The following is a 25,408-nucleotide window of genomic DNA, read 5'->3' on the forward strand; positions in this document are numbered from 1 at the left end:
GGACGGTACAATTATTGAAGATCCAGGGAATATAAAAGATCTCTGGAAAGAACATTTTAAGAAGCTGTTAAACGCTGAGGAGCAGGTACATGAGGAAACAACAAATAATGGAGAAATTGAGAGAAGTTGGGAAGCAGAATTAGGACAAACTACACGGGAAGAAATGGAAAAAGCTGTGAAGAAGATGAATGGGGGGAAAGCCTCAGGACCTGATGAAGTATCAGTGGACATGATAAGAGCAGCAGGTCCAGTTGGAATGCAGTGGCTATATAGAGTACTATCAAGCTTGTGGAGAAGTAGTACAATTCCTGACGACTGGAGAACAGGAGACATTGTTCCCATCTTCAAGAAAGGCAATAAAAGACTTTATAAAAACTACAGAGGAATAACCCTCATGAGTCATACAGCCAAGATTTTTGAAAGAATTTTACTAAATCGAATAAGTGAAAAGATAGAAAAGGAGCTGAGTGAAGAACAACATGGGTTTAGGAAAGGAAGGAGCACGATCGACCTGATATTTTCTATCCGTCAACTGATGGAAAAAAGTTGGGAGTATAACAAAAGGGTGATAATGGTTTTTATAGACATAGAAAAGGCATATGACTCAGTTGACAGGGAAAGCCTCTGGGAAGAACTGAAGAAGATAGATATAGAAGATGGATACATTAATGTTATAAAGACAATGTAGAGAGGTCACAATTGTACAATTAGAACACCACTGGGGAACTCTGAATACTTCGAAATAAGACAAGGACTTAAGCAAGGAAGTATTCTCTCTCCTGCGCTTTTTAATGTTGTGATGGAGGGAATGAATAGGGCAGTTAAAGATATAGTAAAAGAAAAAGAAAAAAAGATGATTTTTGCAGATGATATGGTAATATGGGGTGATAAAGAGGTACATGTACAGTTACAGCTTGATGCGTGGAAGGAAATAATGAAAAGGTATGGATTAAAAATAAATAAAGATAAGAGTGAAGTAATGGTATTTGGAAGAGAGAAAGGAATCAACGGAAATATTACCTTGAATGGAGAACCCCTCAAAGTGGTAGAAAGTTTCACTTATTTAGGGATTGAAATATCTAGGGATGGAAGAATAACTAACGAAATTAATAGGAGGTTACAGAAGGGAGGCAATTTCTACCAAACAATAAAACATCAGATTTGGAATAATGAAGTTTCAGAAAGAGCAAAACTCCTTATGTATAAGAATTATTACATCCCTATTGTCACCTATGGTGGAGAAACATGGACAATGACGGAAAGGGACTGGAGCAGACTGCAAGCAGGGGAAATGAAATTTGTCAGAGCAGTTAAGGGAAAAACAAGAATGGACAGAGTAAGGAATGTAGAGATTAGAAAGGACCTCAAACAAGAAAGTATGAGAGAAGAAATTGAAAGAAAGAGATTAAGATGCTATGGGCATGTTAAGAGGATGCATGGCCAGAGACTCCCCAAAATTATGGAAGAACTAAAGATGGATGGTAAAAGACCTCGAGGGCGCCCAAGAACACGGTGGAAAGTGGGAGCGAGAATATCTGTTGAAAGGAGAGGTGTGACCTGGCAGCAAGTGGAGGAAGAAAAGTGGTGGGAGGACCGAGCCAAATGGAGAGGACTCGTCAGCACCCAGACCCGGCAGTAGCTGGGGCGGGATTCGGATATAGATAGATAGCAGTTTCTGTGGATGTGAAATGGAATGATCACATTGACTCACTCGCAGGTAATGCACGTGGCAGACTTCGATTCATTGGTAGAAAATTACCGACATTCAGTCAATCGACAAAAGAGATTTGCCGACAAAACACTCATGCGACACATCTGAGTATACAGGGTGTTACAAAAATGTACGGCCAAACTTTCAGGAAACATTCCTCACACACAAGGAAAGAAAATATGTTATGTGGACATGTGTCCGGAAACGCTTACTTTCCATGTTGGAGCTCATTTTATTGCTTCTCTTCAAATCACAATAATCATGGAATGGAAACACACAGCAACAGAACGTAACAGCGTGACTTCAAACACTTTGTTACAGGAAATGTTCAAAATGTCCTCCGTTAGCGAGGATACATGCATCCACCCTCCGTCGCATAGAATCCCTGATGCGCTGATGCAGTCCTGGAGAATGGCGTATTGTGTCACAGCCGTCAACAATACGAGCACCAAGAGTCTCTACGTTTGGTACCGGGGTTGCGTAGATAAGAGCTTTCAAATGCCCCCATAAATGAAAGTCAAGAGGGTTGAGGTCAGGAGAGCGTGGAGGCCAAGGAATTGGTCCGCCTCTACCAATCCATCGGTCACCGAATCTGTTGTTGAGAAGCGTACGAACACTTCGACTGAAATGTGCAGGAGCTCCATCGTGCATGAACCACATGTTGTGTCGTACTTGTAAAGGCAAATGTTCTAGCAGCACAGGTAGAGTATCCCATATGAAATCATGATAACGTGCTCCATTGAGCGTAGGTGGAAGAACATGGGGCCCATTCAAGACATCACCAACAATGCCTGCCCAAACGTTCACAGAAAATCTGTGTTGATGATGTGATTGCACAATTGCGTGCGGGTTCTCGTCAGCCCACACATGTTGATTGTGAAACTTTACAGTTTGATCACGTTGGAATGAAGCCTCATCCGTAAAGAGAACATTTGCACTGAAATAAGGATTGACACATTGTTTGATGAACCATTCGCAGAAGTGTACCCGTGGAGGCCAATCAGCTGCTGATAATGCCTGCACACGATGGTCATGGTACGGAAACAACTGGTTCTCCCGTAGCACTCTCCATACAGTGACGTGGTCAACGTTACCTTGTACAGCAGCAACTTCTCCGACGCTGACATTAGGGTTATCGTCAACTGCACGAAGAATTGCCTCGTCCATTCCAGGTGTCCTCGTCGTTCTAGGTCTTACCCAGTCGCGAGTCATAGGCTGGAATATTCTGTGCTCCCTAAGACGCCGATCAATTGCTTCGAACGTCTTCCTGTCGGGACACCTTCGTTCTGGAAATCTGTCTCGATACAAACGTACCACGCCACGGTTATTGCCCCGTGCTAATCCATACATCAAATGGGCATCTGCCAACTCCGCATTTGTAAACATTGCACTGACTGCAAAACCACGTTCGTGATGAACACTAACCTGTTGATGCTACGTACTGATGTGCTTGATGCTAGTACTGTAGAGCAATGAGTCGCATGTCAACACAAGCACCGAAGTCAACATTACCTTCCTTCAATTGGGCCAACTGGCGGTGAATCGAGGAAGTACAGTACATACTGACGAAACGAAAATGAGCTCTAACATGGAAATTAAGCATTTCCGGACACATGTCCGCATAACATCTTTTCTTTATTTGTGTGTGAGGAATGTTTCCTGAAAGTTTGGCCGTACCTTTTTGTAACACCCTGTATAGTTCAAGTGCATAGGACCAATGCGAAACAGGACTTATAGGGGATCTTGAATGTATACAGAGAAGGACAGCACGAATGATCACAGATAACACTACCTGACCATCCAGACACCTACTGGTGGACATTATTATGGGATGTGTCCACCCTTCACATTGACGATGGCTTTAACTCTGCTGGGGCAATTTCAGTGAGGTGTATAGTCTGTCTGTAAACTCAAGAGCGAGCAGTGCTTTTGGTGGGGGAAGCGGCCTTTCCCAGAAGAACCCTGCCACTGGCCTACAGGGGCACCCAAAATCAGTTGCCCGTTACCTGCCTAGCGGAGTAGATCAGCGAGCAGAGATACACGTCGTTCTGTTCGTGGGATCTTAATTGCCAGTGTCAGACAGTTAATTTTGTATGCTTACTGATATACTTCGGTATCCGGAAGTGATGGATAATTGTCCTGCATTGCAAGAAAATGTGCAGAATATGGAGAAGAGGAGGTATTTATGGAGTAACGAGCGTTCGATTGTCTGTAATGTTACAACATCGTAGGTTAAAGAGGCGGCACAAAAGAACTACGGGCTAATATTACCAGTCCCAATCAGAGGGCTGCAATTTATGCAAACGTCAGCCTCGCCACAATAGGACGCATAAGGAAGAAACGCGAAAATAAACTGCGTGGTTTACTGGAACCGCCACGAAGGAAAACTGATAATTTTGGGAGGAAACTCTTCGTTATAGGCTGTTTCACAAAATCGGTCATTCGTCAAACGATGGAGGACTTTCACATAAACCAAAAAATAATAACGACATTATGGACATTACTCACTGCCGTCAAAAAAAAAAAATCTGTTTTCTTTGGCAGAAAGATGTTTTACGTAAGACACAGCGTAAAATGGGATTTACCTGGAAATTTCTACCTTTTAATAGAAACATAAAGTAAGAACAAGGCTTAAATTCTACAGATTGATTGTACCATACGGGGTTCGTTTTACGAATAGCAGTAGAGGGTACATACATTCACATGAACAGGCATTCGGTTCTGTATTTGTAGCAGAATCCTGACTTCCGTTCCTACGTTAATATTACTTACTCTATAATGTTGTGTTTCGGAAGAAGCTATCGTCTTTTGGATTCATTATGGTCTTAACGCATTTGTCTAAGAATAAACGCTGCCAGGACGAATCTGTACACGGCGTCGACAAAGATTTAAAACGCGCGCCGCGGCAGGACCGGTACTAAGTTGTGAAACAGCCTGTAGAAGCGCCTCGTGACGTAGCTGGGTAGGCAGAGTGGGGACTCGCTCGCTCGCTCTTCAGTTTACCGACAGACTATAGTGTCGCTACCCAGATTTCAGTGAGGTTAGTAGGAATTAGTAAGAAAACCCGCCAAGGTCGCCGAGGGTGCTAACACGCTGCTTCCTGGACCCGGGTAGGCGCGCCGGCCCCGGATCGAATCCACCCGGCGGACTAACAACGAGGGCCAGTGTGGTTTTTAGGCGGTTTTCCACATCCTGCTAGGTGAATACCTGGCTGGTCCCCGCGTTCCGCCTCAGTTACACGCGTCGCAGACATTTGCAACATGTCCGCACTATTTCATGATTTACACTAGGCACAGACAGTTGAGGTACACTGAGTCCGTGCTGGGGGGGGGGGTTCAGGGTGGTGGCAGGAAGGGCATCAGGCCAGCCCTACCACTAATACTGCCAAACCCGTTGTAACCACGCCAAACCGCTATCGCTGCAGGACTATGGCGTAAGCAATAGAAAGTAGGAATTAGTAAGAAAACCACCACAAAGCACTGCAATAGCGACCACGTGCTGGTAAGCGCAATGTGGTGACTAATGGGTCAGCATAACATATACGCAGAAGGATTAAGAGACGGCCTAGGTATGCTCAGCGGAAAGTTGCACCATGCAGCAGAGTGAAATGAGTACACCATGGCAAGACACATGTCTTGAGCTATGTGACTGAGGGCTGTTTATTAATGCAATAAAGGTGTGAATTTCAAATCCAATTCAAAATCCAGGAACACAACCATGATGTCAGGTCGAAGTTAGTCGACAGGGCGAGTGGGCACCACCTCCACTGGGTCTCCTTGCGGGACTTGGTTCCAGAGGGTCGCTGGTCTGCTGTCTGTGCCTGCTGTCGCCGACTCCTGCTAGCTTTCAGCAGCCCATGCATGACAGTCTTCACTCGCCTCTGTAGTTGATGTGAGTGGGGTCTGAGTCGCCGGGTGCGGCAGTTTCTCAGAGGAACACTGTCACAGCAGAAGCAGGAGAGCGCCGGTGACGTCACTACCACTGTCAGGTAGCCGGATGTTGTTCGGCCCAATGTCAGCAACGCAGGATGCTTATGTGTGCAACTCTTCAGTGGGATAGAAGCCAGCCACCTGCGAGCAGCCTCCAGTCAGGGTCGCTGGAGTCAGGCGTATCTGCCTCACATTGCTAACACTGATTTGTATCTGAAGTTTAATAAAACATTTTTGTCAACCACCAGTCTGTCCTTGTGCCAACTGTCTCGTCACCACCGCTACTCAGGCTGTCTGTATTCTGTTGTGGTCTCAGGAGAGCTGATGTCACCGCCAGTGGACAATGAAGGGTGTAACCTTCCCCACAGACGACGTTTAAACCGCAAGCCGTGATATTGTACATTGTGGGTGAGTGAGAGTTTGTGATTTGATGATAGTCATCAGGTCGAGAATTAGGTGACGTTACAACTGCAGAGTTACTTTTTGGAGACCGTTTCTATGACGAATAGATTTCTCTCGGTTTAAGGCTAATTCTACGGAAGAGTGGTTAGAACCCATGCAAAGTGCAAAGTGTTACTGAGTTGGACATTCTGCCCCTTGTGATGAATCTGCTGTAGTTATTTGTTTCATGAATCTCGACATATGGTTGCACTGACAATGAAGGTAGTCCAGATGACTCATGATTAGAAAAGAGAAATAAGTGTGGTACTGTTATTAATGGAGTATTTTGTCCTTGTTATTACTGAGTTATTATTGCTGAATTTGTAAATATGGGCAAGGGTGACGTATTGACGAAATCAGAGATACGAGGTGTCACTGGCGAGGAAGCTATACAACCATTAATTGATGAAGTAGTGCAGTTAAATGCAGAAAACATACTTGTGAATAATATTTAGCAGAGTAGTATGACGACGGGTTTTGTTAGTAAAAAATCTCGAGCAGCTCCAGCTGTTGAGCACTTAGTTTCTTTTCCGGTAAGTCACCCCAGGATGTGTTATCATTTATGGAGGATCTCTTGTCATTGGCTGAAATAGGAAGTTGTCCAGCCAAATAATTGTTACAAAAAGCAATATTGCGCGCAGGGGAAAGGAGAACTGAAGTCATTTATACAATGCACGGTTGTACTGGGCAGCATGGAAACTTTTGAACAACTCAGGAAAGGATTGGTACATAGATACAGGAAGCAGAATACTGTGCGATTCGTTTAGTGTAATTTCTAAGAGGCCTAATGAATCCATAAAGGATTTCGTGGACAGGATTAGGAAATTTAATATGGACATGTGTGAACTGACACGGGATGATGTGGACACAATGTGTTTCTAGAAAAAGCGAGCAAGAGGCACTCGATGCTTTCATGAGGCATTAGACACTGGGAATGTCTATGAGGGTGCGCACTGGTGCACCTTGGAATTCCATGCAAAAGTTAGGAATTCGAGGAGACTGTCACAGACAGGGGTAAGAGGTTCCAGAAATGTGTTTGCAGCAAATGTAAGGTGTTTTGACGGTGGGTATACGGAGAATGTGCAGAAGCAGTGCCGTCATTCGCGGCGTAACAGGGTTGGCACGATCTATTAGCGATTTTGTGGGAATAACAATAGTATTTGTAATGGCTAGCAGCATTGTTCTAGGAATAATGGTAGGGATGAACTGCGTACTAACGGGCATCTCTTTAACTAAAAACGGTATCCCAGAATTGCCAAAGTCGTTCCAGGTAAAAGCAAATACAGTAAATACGAATGCAGAGGTGGACAGAATTAGGAAGTACCAAGTACAATAACTTCATATACCTGATTAATAGTTCGTCTCACCCGAAAATCAGCCGTCGTACTCCCCGACAACTTACACAATGTCAAGAAGCTTTTTGCTGCTTTACAGAAAAGACTATGCAGAAATTATGATCTAAGACGCGTTTACGAAAACTTGACGTTGGTTCCTACAGAATAATCTCCAAATTTATTTTATTTGCCCCACCATTTCTCCAGGCGAGACAAATAGGGGAGCAAAAAACGGCAAGTAGTCTTAGATGGTTCCTCAAACGAACAAGGTGCACTCTCTCTCAACGAAAGTTTAGAGGTCGGGCTTAACTTGTTACCTGAAGTGATCAAGGCTTTTCTGCAGATCTCTCTATAGCCTGACTATAGAGATCTTGTTAGTTTCTTTTGGTACAAGGCCACCAATAATAAAGTTGAAGATCACATTAGTGTAACGCAAAGGACAATTTAGCTATTCTCACGTCTCCCTTTCGGTCTCGCATGCAGCTCGTTTCTGTTATCAGCAACTATTCGTGAACTTATAGACACTTACCAGTCCAAGTTCCCTGAAGCAGATGCCTTACCTTACATGGATGACTTCGTTATAGTAACTGAATCGGAAAGCAACCTAGTCTCCCTGTATTGTGAGTTACCTACGATAGTGAAGAAAATAAAATTGCTACTGTGGAAGCGCCGAATTCGAAACAATTATCCCCAATCTGAAAGGTGGAGGGAATAGAGATCCAAACAAAAGTCACGGTGTGGAACTGCAAATGAGACACATTCTGAACGAGCCAGGCCAAGTCACCGAGAGATAACAGAAATATGGATCGCTATTTCTGCTGACAAAACACGCCCGTTCCTAGCACAAAAGGGTATCACATGGAAGTTTATAGCACCATGAGAGGGTTGGTGAAGACGATGGAGAGAACGAATCGTTGGTTCAATTAAACGAAGCCTCCGCAAGGTACTGGGTCGCTGCAGCATGGACGAGGAGGGCCTGCAAACTATACATGAGGAAGTAGAAGCCGTCTTCAATTCAAGGCGCACCATACACGTTCCTCGTGGGAGGAAGGCTTTCCAAACTATCCACGAACCCTGATCCACCAAAATATGTAGTACGGAAATTCGAGCTGATGCAGAACACATCCGGCGATATGTGGAAGCGCTGGAGGAAAGAGTATTTATTTCTCCTTCGGACACTCCATCAAATTATGAACGCTGGCAAACCTCTGAAGGTTCAGACTGCAGATTTTACACTTCTTCAAGAGGATGCCCTCCGCCGCTACTTGTAGAAAAGAGCGAGAGGTGAAGAATTACGGACAGGTCGCGACGGACTACCTTGAGCTGTTGTCCCAGATGGAAGACATGCTGCCAGCCCAGTCCAACTGGTCGTCCCTCTGGAAGTCGACCAGTATTGCTGGATGTAGAAGATCGGAGATACTGTACTAATTCGTTGTCCTGAGCACCTTATCTTCGTATCCATGTATTGTACAATATCGTTCACTGTTGAATATCATTACTATTTGCTGTCATAGTTAAGTGAATAAATACCCTTTAAGAGTGGTCTGTTTGCACTTCCTTACCTTCAAAACTCGACGGAGACACAGGAAAAGGACAGAGGCAAGGTAATACGTGTCAGTGTGGATAATTTTTGCGCCGGAGAGGTTAATTTTTTAAAGGGAACGTCAGTGACAATATTGGAAATTCCAGAAGAGGACGATTGTTGCACAGAAGGAGTAGGCTATGGAAGGGCGCAGGATGCTACTAAGACTGCATTGCGTGAGAAGGTGAAGTACTTCAAGGGAACAGACAGGGCACAGATGGCAGAACTGCTGTTACATTTTTAAAACTTTTTGTTTCTGTGAAGGCCGTTGCATGCAACGCCCGTGACACAACAGAAAGGATTCCTATGAGGATCAAAGCGCCCGTGTACTGGGGTCCATACAGAATACCTCAGTTCCTGTAGCCGATTTTGCCAAAGCCTACTAACGAACTGTCGGCTAACAGTAGTAGTCCCGGGTGAGAAGTGTAATTGCACAGGAGTCCACGGGTGAATTGAGTAAGTATCATTTTTGCCGCGACTGCCATCATTTGAACTTCAGATACCACATTCTAAACATCACGGAAACCGTTGATAATCTCGGGCAGTGTCGGTATGTCTCGACCATGGACTTGAGGAGCGGGTACCATCAGTTATAGGGGCCTCCAGAGGGTGTTTTTAGTACCTTGGGATTTTTTTTCTGAGTCGTCAGTATTCTGATTGGTTTCATGCGTATCGCCACAATTTCCCCTCATGTGTCATGCCTTTCATCTCAGAGTACATTTGCAACCCACTTACTCAATTATTTTTGGATGAATTCCAATTTCTGTCTTTCTCTACAGTTGTTACCCTCTACAGCTCTCTCTGGTAACAAGGAAGTCATTCCCTGCTGTCTTAACAGATTTCGTACCATCCTGTCCCTTATTCTTCTTCTCAGTGTTTTCCATATATTCCTATCCGTGCCGATTCTGCCAAGAACCTCCTCAGGCCTTACCTTAACAGTCCACTTAATTTTCAATTCTTCTGCAGCACCATTTCTAAAACGCTTCTGTTCTCTTCTGTTCCGATTTTCCCACACTCCTGTCTCATTACCATACAGTACTGTGCTCCAAATTTTCATACTCAGAAATTTCTTCCTCAAAGTAAGACCAATGGATCCTAGTAGACTTCTCGGGGCCAGGAATGACCCTTTCGCAATTGCTAGTCTGCTTTTTATGTACTCCTTGTTCCATCCTTCTTGGATTATTTTGCCGCCTTTGCTTCATCTACTTAGTGGTCACCACATCTCATGCTAAGTTTTTCGCTGTTCTCGTTTCTGCTACTTCTCATTACTTTCGTCTTTCTCCGATTTACTCTCAGTCCACATTCTGTACTCATTTGATAGTTCATTCCATTCAGAAGATTCTGCAATTCTTCTTCACTTTCACTGAGTTCAGCAATATCATCAGCGAATATTATCATTGATATCCTTTTACCTTGAATTTAAACCCATTTCTAAAACTTTCTTTTATTTGCACCGTTGCTTCTTCAACGTATAGGCTGAACAGCGGGGCGAAATTCTACACACTTTTTAATCAGAGCACATCGTTCTTGGTCTTCCAGTCTTATTGTTTCCTCTTGGTTCTTGTTACATATTGTGTGTTACCCGTCTTTCCCTATATCTTACCCCTATTTTTCTCAAGATTTCTAACATCTTATACCACGATGTCAGACGCTATTTTCCAGGTTGACAAATTCTAGGAACATATACTGATGTTTCTTCTCTTGCTTTCATTATCAATCGCAACCTCGGAACTGCCTCTGGTGCCTTTGCATTTGGTAGAGTCAAAATGATTCTCATCTAACATATCCTTAATTTTTTTTTACATTCTTCTGTATATTATTCTTCAGCAACTTGGATGCATGAGCTGTTAAGCTAATTGTGTGATAATTCTCGAACTTGTCGGCTCTTATCATCTTCGGAATTGTGTGTATGATGTTTTTCCCAAAGCCTGGTGGTATATCGCCAGTCTCATACATTCTACAAACCAACGTAAATAATCGTTTCGTTGCTGCTTCCCCCAACGATATTGGAAATTACGATGGAATATTATTGATGCCCTATTTGATTTTAAGTCTTCTAAGGCCCTTCTAAAATCTGATTCTAACACTGTACCCCTTTTCTCTACCATAACGATCTTTCTTCACATCATAAGGTCCTCCCACTCATAGAGACCATCACTGTTCTCTTCCCACCAATTCGCTCTCTCCTCTGCATTTAACACTGGAATTCCCGTAGCATTCTTAATGTTACCGCTCTTACGTTTAATTTTACCAGAGGTTGGCTTGACTTTTCTATATGCTGAATGAGTCCTTCCGACAATCAATTACTTTTCGATTTCTTCACGTTTGTCATGTAGCCATTTCGCCTTAGCTTCCCTGCACCTGCTGCTTATTCCATTCCTAAGAGACTTGTATTTCTGTATTCCTGAGTACCCCGGAGCATTTTTGTATTTCCTCCTTTCGTCGATCAACAGAAGTAATTGATCTGTTACCTATGGTTTCTTCGCAGTTACCTTCTTTGTACCTATGATTTTCTTTCCTACTTCTGTGATGGCCCTTTTAAGAGATGTTCATTCCTCTTCCCCTATACTGCCTACTGAGCTATTCCTTATTGCTGTATCTATAGACTTAGAGAAATTGAAGCGTATCTCGTTATTCCTACTTCCGTATCTCACTTCTTTGCGTATTGATTCTTCCTGACTAATGCCTTAAACTTCAGCCTACTCTTCATCACTACTGTGATCTGAGTCTATGTCTGCTTCTGGGTATCGCTTACAATCGAATATCCGATTTCGAAAATTCCACCTGACGATGATGCAATCTAACAGAAATTTGCATGTATCTCCAGGCCTTTTCCAAGTATACCTCCTCCTTTTGTGTTTCCTGAATAGAGTATTCGCTGTTACCATCTGAAGTTTATGGCAGAACTCAATCAGTCCTCTCTCATTCTTAGTACCAAGCCCATGTTCGCCTGTAACCCTGTCTTCTACTGCTTCCCATACAACCGCTTTCCATACTGCATGATTACTAGATTTTCGTTTCTGTCTATATTCTTAATTACCTATTCAACATCCTCATACGCTTTCTCTATCTACTCATCTTCAGCTTGCGACATCGGCATGTTGGTTTGCTGTCGATTCTGATGCGAACAACCCTATTACTGAACTGTCCACAGTAACTCTCTGTCCTACCTATCAATTCATAACGAATCCTACTTTGTTGATATTACTCTACACTCATCTGACGAGAAATCCTTGTCTTCTTTCCATTTCAGTATGCTGACGCCCACTACATCTAGATAGTCTTAGCATTTACCTTTTCAGATTTTCTAGCTCTCCTATCTCGTTCAAACTTCTAACTTTGATCCATTATAAATGGTTTATAAACAAACCAAACTTCTGACCTTCCATACCCCGATTCGTAGGACGTTATCATTCCGTTGGTTATCAGTGTTTTTCTCATGGTCACCTCCCCCTTGGCAGATCCGAATTGGGCCTGATCATGAATCTTCTGCCAATGAAATTAACATGACACTTATTGAATTACAGGCCAAATGTTCTGTGGATACAAGTTATGTGTCTTTAGTGCAGTGGTTTCCACTGCCTTCTGCATCGTCGTCTCATTTATCGTTGCTGATTCTTTCGCCTTTCAGGGTCAGTTTCACACCCAAATGATAAGGGAGCGGGGACATCATCAGCATAAAAGACTGCTATTTGGTTTAAAGATACCACAAACAACATTACAGCTTTTATTGGAGGAGTGTTGAAAGAAGTGAAGCCTCATCAACTTTTAATGTATCTGGTAGACATAACTGATTTTTCAAGAGATATTTAGGAACATGTTCAACGACTGAGGGAAGTATTCAACAGGATAAGTGTGGCACATTTAAACTGAGTTCTGGAAAATGTCGATTTATCCTGATCAAAATAAATTAATTGTACCATGTAATAATTAAGGACTGTTTAATGACTGATCCGAAATTAATGGTGGTGTCGGGTTTTCAGTATCAGGAACAAGCAAGAGTTACAGTCTTTCCTTGGTCTCACAAAGTATTCTAGAAAATACGTGAGGTGGTTTGCAAATAGAGCATGACCGCTTATGTGGTTACTAAGGAAAGGTATCAAATTTTATGTGACCTGAGGGGTGTCAAAAAGAGTTTGCTGAGGTAAAGGAAGAATTGAGGTTGCGTCCAGTGTTGGTGTTCCAAGATTTTCGGAACCAATTTGTATTATCATGTGATGTTTGAGCCCCTTTCTATGATGTGTTTTGAGCCACGAGGTCGATGGAGAATAACATCCATTGAGACAACCGAGTGGAGCTGAGTGGCGTTGTGCTGCCACAGAGAAAAAGATGCTTATCCTGGTGTATGGAGTAATCTGTATGGGAGGAAGTTTAAAGTAGTAACTGACCATGCTGCTTTGAAGTGATTAGTAAGTCTGAAGTACCCTTCCAGTAGACTGATGAGATTGGAATTAATACTCAGTGAATTTGAACACAAAGTAATCCACAAACTAGGTATGAAACACGGAAATGCAGATGCTCTAACCAGGAAGGTGGCAGTCATACAAGCTCTGGGTCAAGAACTTTCTTGAGTGGCTGCAAAGTACTGATGGATAATGCAAAGATTCAGTAAGCAGCATCGATTCTGCATGTGTGATGTAGGGAGACGAGATTATGGTCATTGACGGATGTACCGGTGAATTTAAGGGAAGAGGTACCGAGGAAAATGCAAGATCTCGTTTTATCTGATCACGGAGGTGCTGAGTGAGGAAATGGAGGATGGGGAAGAAGTAATGGCAGGGATGAAGGAAAAGTGATGTTGATCAGTATGTCAGGAATTGTGTGCAGTCTGCACAGTGTACGGATTTCGGTGAGAAACAAGTCCTCTTGCAAAGGTTACCAGAAGCAACACAACCATTTCGTTGGGTTGGATGTGTTAGGACCATTCTTCCAAACTCCAGCGGGGAATCGTTTTGCGCTGAGTTTTTCCCATTAGATCGAGTTAGTGACGATGCTAGACCAGCAGGCATCTCAGTTGCACAAGTATTGGTGAGTAGATGGGTGTCGGAGGTTGGGGTGTCGGAGACGATAATAACGGATCTAGACATTAAATTCGTGTCAGACCTGTTGATGGAAGTGTGTCGGTTGTTGACACTGAAAAAAATTAAGAAGTATTCCACTTTATCCTCAATCAGACGTAAGGATGGTGGGGCTTCATTGGACGATTGGCAGGATGTTTAGTTATTATGTGAATTCCCACTGTACCGATTGGGACACATTTTAACTTTTGTGGTGACTGCTTTGAGGTGGTGTATGGTAAGAAGATGCCGTCGCTACTCCATACGATTAAATGGTTCAAATGGCTCTGAGCACGACGGGACTTAACCGCTGAGGTCATCAGTCCCCTAGAACTTAGAACTACTTAAACCTAACTAACCTAAGGACATCACACACATCCATGCCCGAGGCAGGATTCAAACCTGCAACCATAGCAGTCGCGGGGTTCCGGACTGAAGCGCCTAGAACCATACGATTAAGCAGAAAGGGAGCGGTAGTGGAGAGTCAGTCCGAGAATTTGCGAAAATTGTGGGAGAGGTTTGGAAAGACGTAAATACGAAGGTAATGTAAAGACAACAGCAGGCAGTGATGCATAGAGAAACTTCATCTCGATATTAAGTGAGCCAGTAAGTGATGTCGTCGAGTCTGTATACTCCAAAAGAGCGGACGAAGAAGTACCAGGACCCATACCAAGTGATGAAACCACGTCATCTGTGAATGTGAAGATGCGCTGAAACAAGGTCAACGACTGTACACGTCGGACGTTCACGGCCTTTCAAGTGTGCGCCAGAAGCAATCCCACAGGGTACATTGGGGGAAGAAAGGAAAAGACAAGAAGGGGAAAAATGAGCAATGGCAGAAGGAGGTCCATGTAGCTCGTAAACCAATGTAGAATTGGACCCATTTCACGAAGCGTGCGAGCGGTCTAGGGAGCTGCAGTCATGGACTGTGCGGCTGATCCCAGTGGAGGTTCAAGTCCTCCCTCGGGCATGGGTGTGTGTCTTCGTCCTTAGGATAATTTCGGTTAAGTAGTGTGTAAGCTTAGGGACTGATGACCTTAGTAGTTAAGTCCCATAAGATTTCACACACATTTGAACTTTTTTTTTTTTGAACGAAGAGTGCAAAGCATTATGCAAAACCAGCAGGAAGGCGTCTATTCGTCTAAATCGCCGACAATAGCGACGCCTGGCACCCAGTTCCTGCTTCTTCGTGGCGTACACGGTCCGCTGAAAACGAATCCCTCAGACCATAGGGGTTAACTCTAACATCGGCCCTTGCGGCCTGGCTTGTCGCACTCAACTGAATTGCAGAGAAATTCATGTAAGACCTCCACCAAGAAAAAGCAATGAGTATAGAGTTAGATGGCTTCCCTAGCAATCACTGACATCATTCGTTATAATAGTTAACTATCTTTATTAAGTCGTCCGGTATGGTCGAGCGGATCTAGGCGCTTCAGTCTGCCCCAGGCATGGATGTGTGTAATGTCCTTGGGTTAGTTAGATTTAAGTAATTCTACGTTCTAGGGAACTGATGACCTCAGATGTTAAGTCCCATAGTGCTCAGAGCCATTTTTTTATCTTTATTAAAATGCGAAGTAAAACGCGATAATTTTGATTATCAGTTACGTTATAAATAGTAAATAAGATGTGCCAGTCCGGAATAGGCTTTTGCGTTTTTCTGGGTAATTTGTGCTCCGTTTTAAGCAAAAAGTAGTTTTAGGCATCTGATTGTTTATGATGCCACAACTCCTGAAGTACGTGTTGCGGAATTATACAGGGTGGCCATCGGGAAATAGTAAAATTTCAAATCACCATCCTGCTAACGTGTAGATGTGCTCACACCATCTACCACGTCTAATCGCACCCACATAGTATGCCATTCAGTGCAGCATGAAACTTGTCCAGTGCAGGTGCGTATTGAGGCAATGGCAGAGCTCTGTAGTGTGCAAAGCATTGCGGTTGCCCAGTGCACAAAGCACCTTGGAATGGATCGTTATTTCCGTGTACCAGATAGATGATCAGCATCCAGAAACATAAAAAAGATGGATGAGACGGGTTCTGTAACATGTGTTTCAGCAGCTCGGATGCTGGGAAACATCCGGCGAAGTTCGTGCAGCACAGCAACGAAGCTCATAGCGATATCTCTGTCGCAATTCCCGATCATTACAAATATCTCGCCGGTCTTTATAAAGCATTGCGAAATAGGATTTCAAGTTTCATCGTTATAAAATGCAAGTGGCTCATCTGTTACGGCCGGGGAATAAAGTGAATAGGTGTAATTTCTCAACAACATTACTAGCCCGTATTGACCAGGAAGAAGCATTTCAGACGAATTTTGTGACGTCTGAAGAGACAAGCTTTCGTCAGAATGGGCTTATAAATAAATAAAACTTCCGATATTATTCTGAGAAACAGCGCGGCCAGAGAGATCACTTGACCTTTGAGCCCCTGATATTCTTCTGTAGGATCATCTCAAGAGCAAAGCTTTTTGTGGAAATTTCATTATACTGATGAGCTGAAAGCCGCAATCTGGGAACAGTCAGACGCCGTTTCTCAAGAAATAATTGATAACATAATAAGGGCCTTAAGTGAACGTCTTCAGCAACGTATCAGCAAATATCAAAGTAATTTGTATAACGTACTTTCAAAGAAATAAACTTGTATTTTGCTTTACAATAAAGGCGGTGTACGCAGAATAGTTATGTACTATGATGTACTATGATGCAAATATTGTTCAAATCGATTCCGTATTTCTAGATTTCCGAAAGGTTTTTAAACTCTATCGCACAAGCGGCTTGTAGTGAAATTGCGTGCTTATGGATTATCACCTCAGTCATGTGACTGGATTCGTGATTTCCTGTCAGAGGGGTCGTAGTTCGCAGTAACTGACGGAAAGACGTCGAGTAAAACAGAAGTAAATTCTGGCGTTCCCCACGGTAATGTTATACACCTCTTTGCTTTTATTCTACAATATTGTAGAACAAAAGCAAACTGGTGCTTTTCATTTATTATAATGTTGTTCTACCAAGAACCGACGGAAGATTCTCTTAATATTATACACCTCTACTATTCCTTATCCTCCTTTTAGGAGACAATCTGAACACACGTCTTAGGTTATTTGCAGATGATGTCGTTTAACGTCTAGTAAAGCCATCATAAGATCAAACAAATTGCAAAACTATTTAGAAAAGATATCTGAATGGCGCAATAACTGGAAGATGACCTTCAATAATGAAAAGTGTGAATTTACCCACATTATTACAAAAATAATCGTTAAACTTCGGTTATACGATAAACCAGTCCAATCTAAAGACCGTAAATTCAACTAAATACCTAGGAATTACAATAACGAACAACTTAATTTGGAAATAACACTTAGAAAATATTGTGGGGAAGGCAATCCAGAGACTGTGTTTTATTGGTGGAACACTTAGAAAATATAACTGAGCAACTAAAGAGACTGACTACACTATGCTTGTCCGTCCTCTTTTGGAGTACTGGTTCGCGGTCTGGGATCCTTACCAGTTACGATTGGCGGAGTACATCGAGAAAGTTCAAAGAAGAGCAGCACGTTTTGCATTATCGCGAAATAGGGGAGAGAGTGTCACGGATACAGGATTTGGAATAGACAATATTAAAACAAAGACGTTTTTCGTTGCGGCGGAATCTTCTCACGGAATTTTAATCACCAACTTTCTCCTCCGAATGCGAAAATATTTTGTTGACGCCGACCTACATAGGGAGAAACGAACATCATAATAAAACAAGGGAAATTAGAGCTCGCACGGAAAGAATAGGTGTTTGTTTTTTCCGCCCGTTGTTCGAGAGTGGAATAACAGAGGATTATTGTGAACGTGGTTCAATGAACCCTTCTCTCAGGCATTTAAATGTGATTTGCGGAGTATTCATGTGGATGTTAATGTAGATACACGCTAAACCACGTAATAGCAAAATGTTTCCCGTGAGCCACTCTGTAGCATTTTGCAGGTACATTCAGTGGTATATGTGGATACTGTCTGCAAAATATGTTACGAGTTGAATTACTAGTAAAGAACTAATAAATATATCACCCTGATGCGGCAGTTTTACTGCATGAACAGCGAAAATATAGTAAGCTACACATCTCATCCTTTTCTTATTTTGTATCAAGGGTAAAATACAGGGAGCGAAAGGCTATTTACAATTTGTACAGAAAGCAGATGGTAGTTATAAGAGTCGAGGGGCACGAAAGGGAAGCAGTGGTTGGGAAGGGAGTGAGACAGTGTTGTAGCCTCTGCCCGATGTTATTCAACCTGTATATTGAGCAAGCAGTAAAGGAAACAAAAGAAAAATTCGGAGAAGGTATTAAAATCCATGGAGAAGAAATAAAAACTTTGAGGTTCGCCGATGACATTGTAATTCTGTCAGAGACAGCAAAGGATTTGGAAGAGCAGTTGAACGGAATGGACAGTGTCTTGAAAGGAGGATATAAGATGAACATCAACAAAATCAAAACGAGGATAATGTAATGTAGTCGAATTAAGTTGGGTGATTAGGAAATGAGACACTTAAAGTAGTAAAGGAGTTTTGCTATTCGGGAAGCAAAATAACTGATGATGGTCGAAGTAAAATGTAGACTGGCAATGGCAAGGAAAGCGTTTCAGAAAAAGAGAAATTTGTTAACATTGAGTATAGATTTAAGTGTCAGGAAGTCGTTTCTGAAAGTATTTGTATGGAGTGTAGCCATGTATGGAAGTGAAACATGGACGATAAATAGTTTGGACAAGAAGAGAATAGAAGCTTTTGAAATGTGGTGCTACAGAAGAATGCTGAAGATTAGATGGGTAGATCACACAACTAATGAGGGGGTATTGAATAGAATTGGGGAGAAGAGGAGTTTGTGGCACAACTTGACAAGAAGAAGGGACCGGTTGGTAGGACATGTTCTGAGGGGTCAAGGGATCACAAATTTAGCATTGGAGGGCAGCATGGAGGGTAAAAATCGTATAGGGAGACTAAGAGATGAATACACTAAGAAGATTCAGAAGGATGTAGGTTGCAGTAAGTACTGGGAGATGAAGAAGCTTGCACAGGATAGAGTAACATGGATAGCTGCATCAAACCAGTTTCAGGACTGAAGACCACAACAACAACAAAAACAACAACATGAGGGGCGGGTTAGTGTCAACGAGAAAAGTTTCGCATAGGTTTGAAATTATATGGAAAGTTTGTGGTTCAAATGGCTCTGAGCACTATGGGACTTAACATCTTAGGTCATCAGTCCCCTAGAACTTAGAACTAGTTAAACCTAACTAACCTAAGGACATCACACACATCCATGCCCGAGGCAGGATTCGAACCTGCGACCGTAGCAGTCGCGCGGTTCCGGACTGCGCGCCTAGAACCGCGAGACCACCGCGGCCGGCTGTAAAGTTTGTTGCATGTCGTTCAGTGCTCTCATTTTCAAATTCTGGAAAAATATACTCTGCGTATTTGGTCACACTGAGTTACACCACTTCAAGATACACTGAGGAAAAAAAATCCCACTACCAAGAAGAAGTTGCGCGAGAAATACGAATCTGGTAGGTGTGCTTTTACATCCTAAAGATGACGTATATTAATATTTCGCGCCAGTCGCTTAATAATGGCGCTAGTGGCGCCACTATGAGAATGCAAATCAGGTTTCATTTAAATACGCGCTGCAAGGGTCGTGAGTGTTTGTTAGCTTTGAAACTGGACGTGCTGAGTTGATGTCAATCAAGAACGCCTTTAAGACGACGAAGACGCCGTTATAAACGGCCCTGTGATAGGGCTGTGGGAAGCTGGATGTTCCTTCTGCGATACTGCAGAAAGGCTTGGTAGGAAGTAGTTACTGTACGACTGCTGGCAGCGGTGGTCACTGCCACAAGGAGATCGGGTTCCGGTAGGCCATATGGCACTACCGAGAAGGAAGAGAGTCGTGTTCAGCGTACGGTTGTGACGTATCGTAGAGCATCTGCAGCAGCAATTAGACACACAACAAACCACTGCAAATAGGTTACTCCAAGGATAGCTCCGAGCCAGATGCCCTATAGGGTGCATTCCACTGACCTCAAAACAAAGCCGTCTGCGACTTCAGTGGTGTCAGACGAGAGCTCATTGGAGGGCGGAGTGGTTGTCTGTCGTGTAAGCTGACGAAAGCCCGTTCGGTCTCGGTGCCAATGATGACCATGTGTTGCTTAGGAGGAGGCCAGGTGAGCGGCTGCAACCATCCTGTCCGTGGGCTAGACACAGTGGACCCACACCTAGAGTTACTGCTTAAGGTGCGATTTCGTATGACAGCAGAATCACGCTCGTAGTTATTCCACGACGGCGACAGCAGATTTATACGATAGCCTCGTGATTCGACCTGTGGTACTGCCATTCGTGGACAACATTCCAAGGGTTGTTTTCCAACAAGATAGCCAGCCGGAGTGGCCGAGTGGACCTAGGCGCTTCAGTCTAGAACTGCGCGACCGCTACGGTCGCAGGTTCGAATCCCGCCTCCTCCATGGATGTGTGAGATGTCCTTAGGTTAGTTAGGTTTAAGTAGTTCTAAGTTCTAGGGGATTGATGACCTCAGTTGTTAAGTCCCATAGCGCTCAGAGCCATTTGAACCATTTGAACCAACAAGATAACGCTCGCCCACGTATCGCTGTTGTAACCCAACAAACTCTACAGAGTGTCGACATGTTTCCGTGGTCTGCTTGATCACCACATCTGTCCCCAATCGAGTACATTTGGAACATCATCGGACGACAGCTTCAGCATCATTCACAAACAGCATTAACCGACCAAGTGCACCAGGCACGGAACTCCCAGAAGCTGACATACGTCGCAAGACACATGCATGCACGTTTGCATACTTGCGTTCAACATTCTGTTGGTTAGACTGGTTACTAATGTACCAGCATTTCGTATTTGCAGTAACTTAACTCGCGCTATCATTAACCTGTGATCTTGCAGTGTTAATCACTTAAATGTGCTACGTAAACAAATGTATTCTTAAAATTTCATTACTCTACATTAATTATTTCTTGGTGAGTGTTTTATTTTCGTCAGTGTATGTACAAAACACCTACCTGTAATACTTGTTCTGTGTTGAAATATTTGCAAAATGTCTCTGAGCACTATGTGATTTAACTTCTGAGGTCATCAGTCGCCTAGAACTTAGAACTAATTAAACCTAACTAACCTAAGGACATCACACACATCCATGCTCGAGGCAGGATTCGAACCTGCGACCGTAGCGGTCGCTCGGTTCCAGACTGTAGCGCCTACAACCGCACGGCCACTCTGGCCGGCTAATATAGGCTCTGAGCACTATGGGACTTAACATCTATGGTCATCAGTCCCCTAGAACTTAGAACTACTTAAACCTAACTAACCTAAGGACAGCACACAGCACCCAGTCATCACGAGGCAAAGAAAATCCCTGACCCCGCCGGGAATCGAACGCGGGCGTGGGAAGCGAGAATGCTACCGCACGACCACGAGCTGCGGACCCGGCTAATATAGTTGCAGAGGATTATACCATGAAATGAGTTGGTTACGACAGCATTTTATACTTTTAAATTCGTTCGGTAGTTACGCGAAGTATTGAAAAGAAAATTTTTGGTGTCCTCATACAGGAGCCCGCATCTCGTGGTCGTGCGGTAGCGTTCTCGCTTCCCACGCCCGGGTTCCCGGGTTCGATTCCCGGCGGGGTCAGGGATTTTCTCTGCCTCGTGATGGCTGGGTGTTGTGTGATGTCCTTAGGTTAGTTAGGTTTAAGTAGTTCTAAGTTCTAGGGGACTGATGACCATAGCTGTTAAGTCCCATAGTGCTCAGAGCCATTTGAACCATTTTGAACTCATACAGGAAACTTGCAGCTGATTCCGTGAACCATGAACCAGGAACCACGAAATGAGATAGCCCTTTAGTAGTATAGACGATAAATGCTACATTTCGTCCACGTAGATAAAGCAAAGACATAACCTTCGCTGGTTCCCATCTTATGACACGTGTGGCGTTGAAAGAAGCGAAAAAAAAGCCACTAAATTCTGTCTTGAAATCTCATAGGAAGTAGACATGTTTTCCTGAAGCGTCCGATTACACAGCTAATACTGTTACCATGATCAACACAGAATTAATACACATACACTAAATCGCGAATTCTAATTTTATGTATGGGCTACACTATCAATTTCATCGGAAGTCCGATCTTTGTTCTAGATGAATTCCTTACCACGCGTCGGATAGTCCAGCCGCACACCATTCGTTTCAGGTATGTTGCTCTGGTACGTTAATATGGATACAGAAATTGTAACAAATACACGCGTAACTGCGAGGAAGACAAACTTGCAGAAGAATGGCCGGTATCGGCAATGGAGCGTCATTCTCGTGTGAAAGCAAAGCACTGTGCAGTGTGCGTGCTGACACATTGCGCATCGATTTTCACGGGACGATACGGCTCTGACCTTTCGACGGTACGAGAATTGCTCCGCTCATCTCTTAGTCGATCGCTGGAGTTCCCACACGGCACAGAGCTCGCGTTTTGCCTGGGCAGAGCAGAAAAACTGATTACCTTTCGTGAAAACACTTTTGATATACGGCTTGACCGTTTGACAAATTGCGAAATAAATATTTCCGTCGACACGTTGCGAGGTAAATATATATCCCAGCCAAAATGAAAACATCGTCTCTCGCGACATATTGTAGGTAGCTTTGTTACTGGAAAGAGGAAGAAAGAGGTATAGGGAGAGAGAGGGGAACTGAAAAATGATACCACGTCGAGTATCCTTTGATGCACAGTTTATGAAAGAAGGTCATTAAATATTCGTTTGCAAAAAATGAGGATGGTATGTAATGGAATAAATGTAACAGTATCAAAATGGCGAAAACTCTGCTTCACTTTTTCGTTTTCCTTCTACTATTCTTTTATGCTCCTCCTCCTCCTCCGTTCTACTCCACCTCTCTCTCTCTCTCTCTCTCACTCCTCTCTCTCTCTCTCTCTCTCCCTCTCTCTATCTCTGACACACACACACACACACACACACACACACACACTACACACACAATTCTCTTTGTCGTAGTTTATTAAAGAATATGATTTACCTTTTTTTGCAAAACAAAGGAGAAATAATAGACATGTTCGAAAGAATAGACACCATGCATCCATAATCTAAAGAGAATCCGAGGACAATCTGAGACCTGAGACGGAGCTCTGAGTGTGGCGGCTTAAAAAGACGCGCCGACCAATGGGAACTCCCCTCCCCCCCCCCCCCCCCTCACCGAATCTGCCCTTGGCTGTGGTGTGTCATCTTCGTGCTGACCTTTTAGTGCAGTGTTGCCAGTAAGTGTTCAGTGTTGTGCGTCTTTTCCGAAGTGTTGCGAACGGAAATCATACTGTCGCTGAGTGTGATTTTTATATCTCTTGCGAACAGAAACGAGACTGTCGCCGTGTTTTTTAATTAGCCGTCCACTATTTTACCTGTCTGCTTCCTGTGTATTTTATTAGCATCGCCAGTCCTTTGTTTTATGTTTTAACTTACCACAATTTTCCGCCGTTTTACAATTTAAGTCACCGTTTTATCGCCTGCTTTTATTGTTTATTATCTTCTTATGTTTTAAAATTCTGTAGACTGAAGAGCAGCGTACTAAGCTGCCGCTAGCCCGCCCCCTTCTGGGGCAATCGAAATCCAATAAAGGAAAAAAATGGGAATTGCAGGCAGTAAACTGATTTGTATGCGCGTCCCACCTGGAGGTGTGTCTAGCGCCTGCTGCAAGCACATGGCGAGCCGTCTGTAACAGCGGATCGCGGAGGTCGAGTTGGCCCTTTCGCTGCTGCAGCCGTGCCCTTTGCATTCGTGCCGAGGTGGTTTTTGTTATTACTCTACTATTCGCCAAATGCTGAGAGACCGCGTTCTGGTCAATATCAAATACTTATCATCTGATTATTCCAAAACTGTAAAGCGAAAAAAATAGATTTTTGCACATCATAGAATGTGATATCTTCTCTTGAAAAATGACTCAGTTTCTTTTCTGTATATTCCGTAGTTACTGAGCTACATGAAATTAAGTAAAAAATTGTCCGAAATTTTAAACATTTTGCAGAGGTAAACACACATTGCGTGAACTTTGCGTATGGCTGATTTTAGCTCATATATCGCAGAGAATGAAATGTAGCAGAGGTTGAAAATAGCGCTTCAGTTGTAAATTACTTTATTTGCACACGACCGGTTTCGGACTGTTGTAAGCCCATCCCCAGGTGTCGTAGCTGTGCTGTGCTCCCCGAGCGCTGCGTGTACCAGGCGCGGTGTGCTGCCTATGAGCACTCGGGGAGCACAACACAGCTACAACACCTGATGATGGGCTCATAACAGTCCGAAACCGGTCGTGTGAAAATAAAGTAATACGCAACTGAAGCGGTATTTTCAACCTGCTATAACGCTCAGTTGCGGATGTTCTTCCACCAGGATTGTTTGGAATGAAATGCAGATGTGATATTGAAATTTCATTTAAAAATGATATCATATGGATAGCTCATTTCGGTCTCGGGTTATTGCGTTTTATATCCGAAGGACGGTGGCGAGCGACGCGCCCATCCAAGTCCCTGCACATCGCGGATCATGTGGTCACAACAATCGTCATAGATTATAAACAATTCAAGTTATCGAAAAGAGATTTTCTGCAAATCATAGCACACAATGTGGCTCATATGTTGCATGATAAATACTTGAAACTTTCCCATTCACCGGGATGTGGAAGTAATTCGTCCATCGGCGGCTGGGGACACATTCAGCCGTCCATAGCACCGTAGGAAAATCCAAGTGGCGCGCTTATACACGTCCTCAACACCCGGAAAATGGGGTAGCCGCATGTGAATACACGTCCACAGAAGAAAACGGGTTAAATGTTTCTTCTGCGAATAAGCAAGCGCGATGCGACGTGCCGAGCGACGATGACGCTGTCTACACCGCACTATGATGGGCGGCTTGGAGGGGATTTGAATCGCTGTCCTCCAGAATACGAGAGTCCAGTTACCGCTGCGCCAGTGAGAGCGCCATAGCCTCTTCTTTCGGATTTGATGTCAACGGAAATTAAATCTACATCTACATGATTATTCTGCAATTCACATTTAAGTGCTGGGCAGAGGGTTCATCGAACCACAATCATACTGTGTCCCTACCATTCCACTCCAGAACAGAGCGCGGGAAAAACGAACACCTAAACCTTTCTGTTCGAACTCTGATTTCTCTTATTTTATTTTGATGATCATTCCTACCTATGTAGGTTGGGCTCAACAAAATATTTTCGCATTCGGAAGAGAAAGTTGGTGACTGAAATTTCGTAAATAGATCTCGCCGCGACGAAAAACGTCTTTGCTTTAAGGACTT

Source organism: Schistocerca nitens, chromosome 2 (genome assembly GCF_023898315.1).
Source record: "Schistocerca nitens isolate TAMUIC-IGC-003100 chromosome 2, iqSchNite1.1, whole genome shotgun sequence".
NCBI classification, from domain to species: domain Eukaryota; kingdom Metazoa; phylum Arthropoda; class Insecta; order Orthoptera; family Acrididae; genus Schistocerca; species Schistocerca nitens.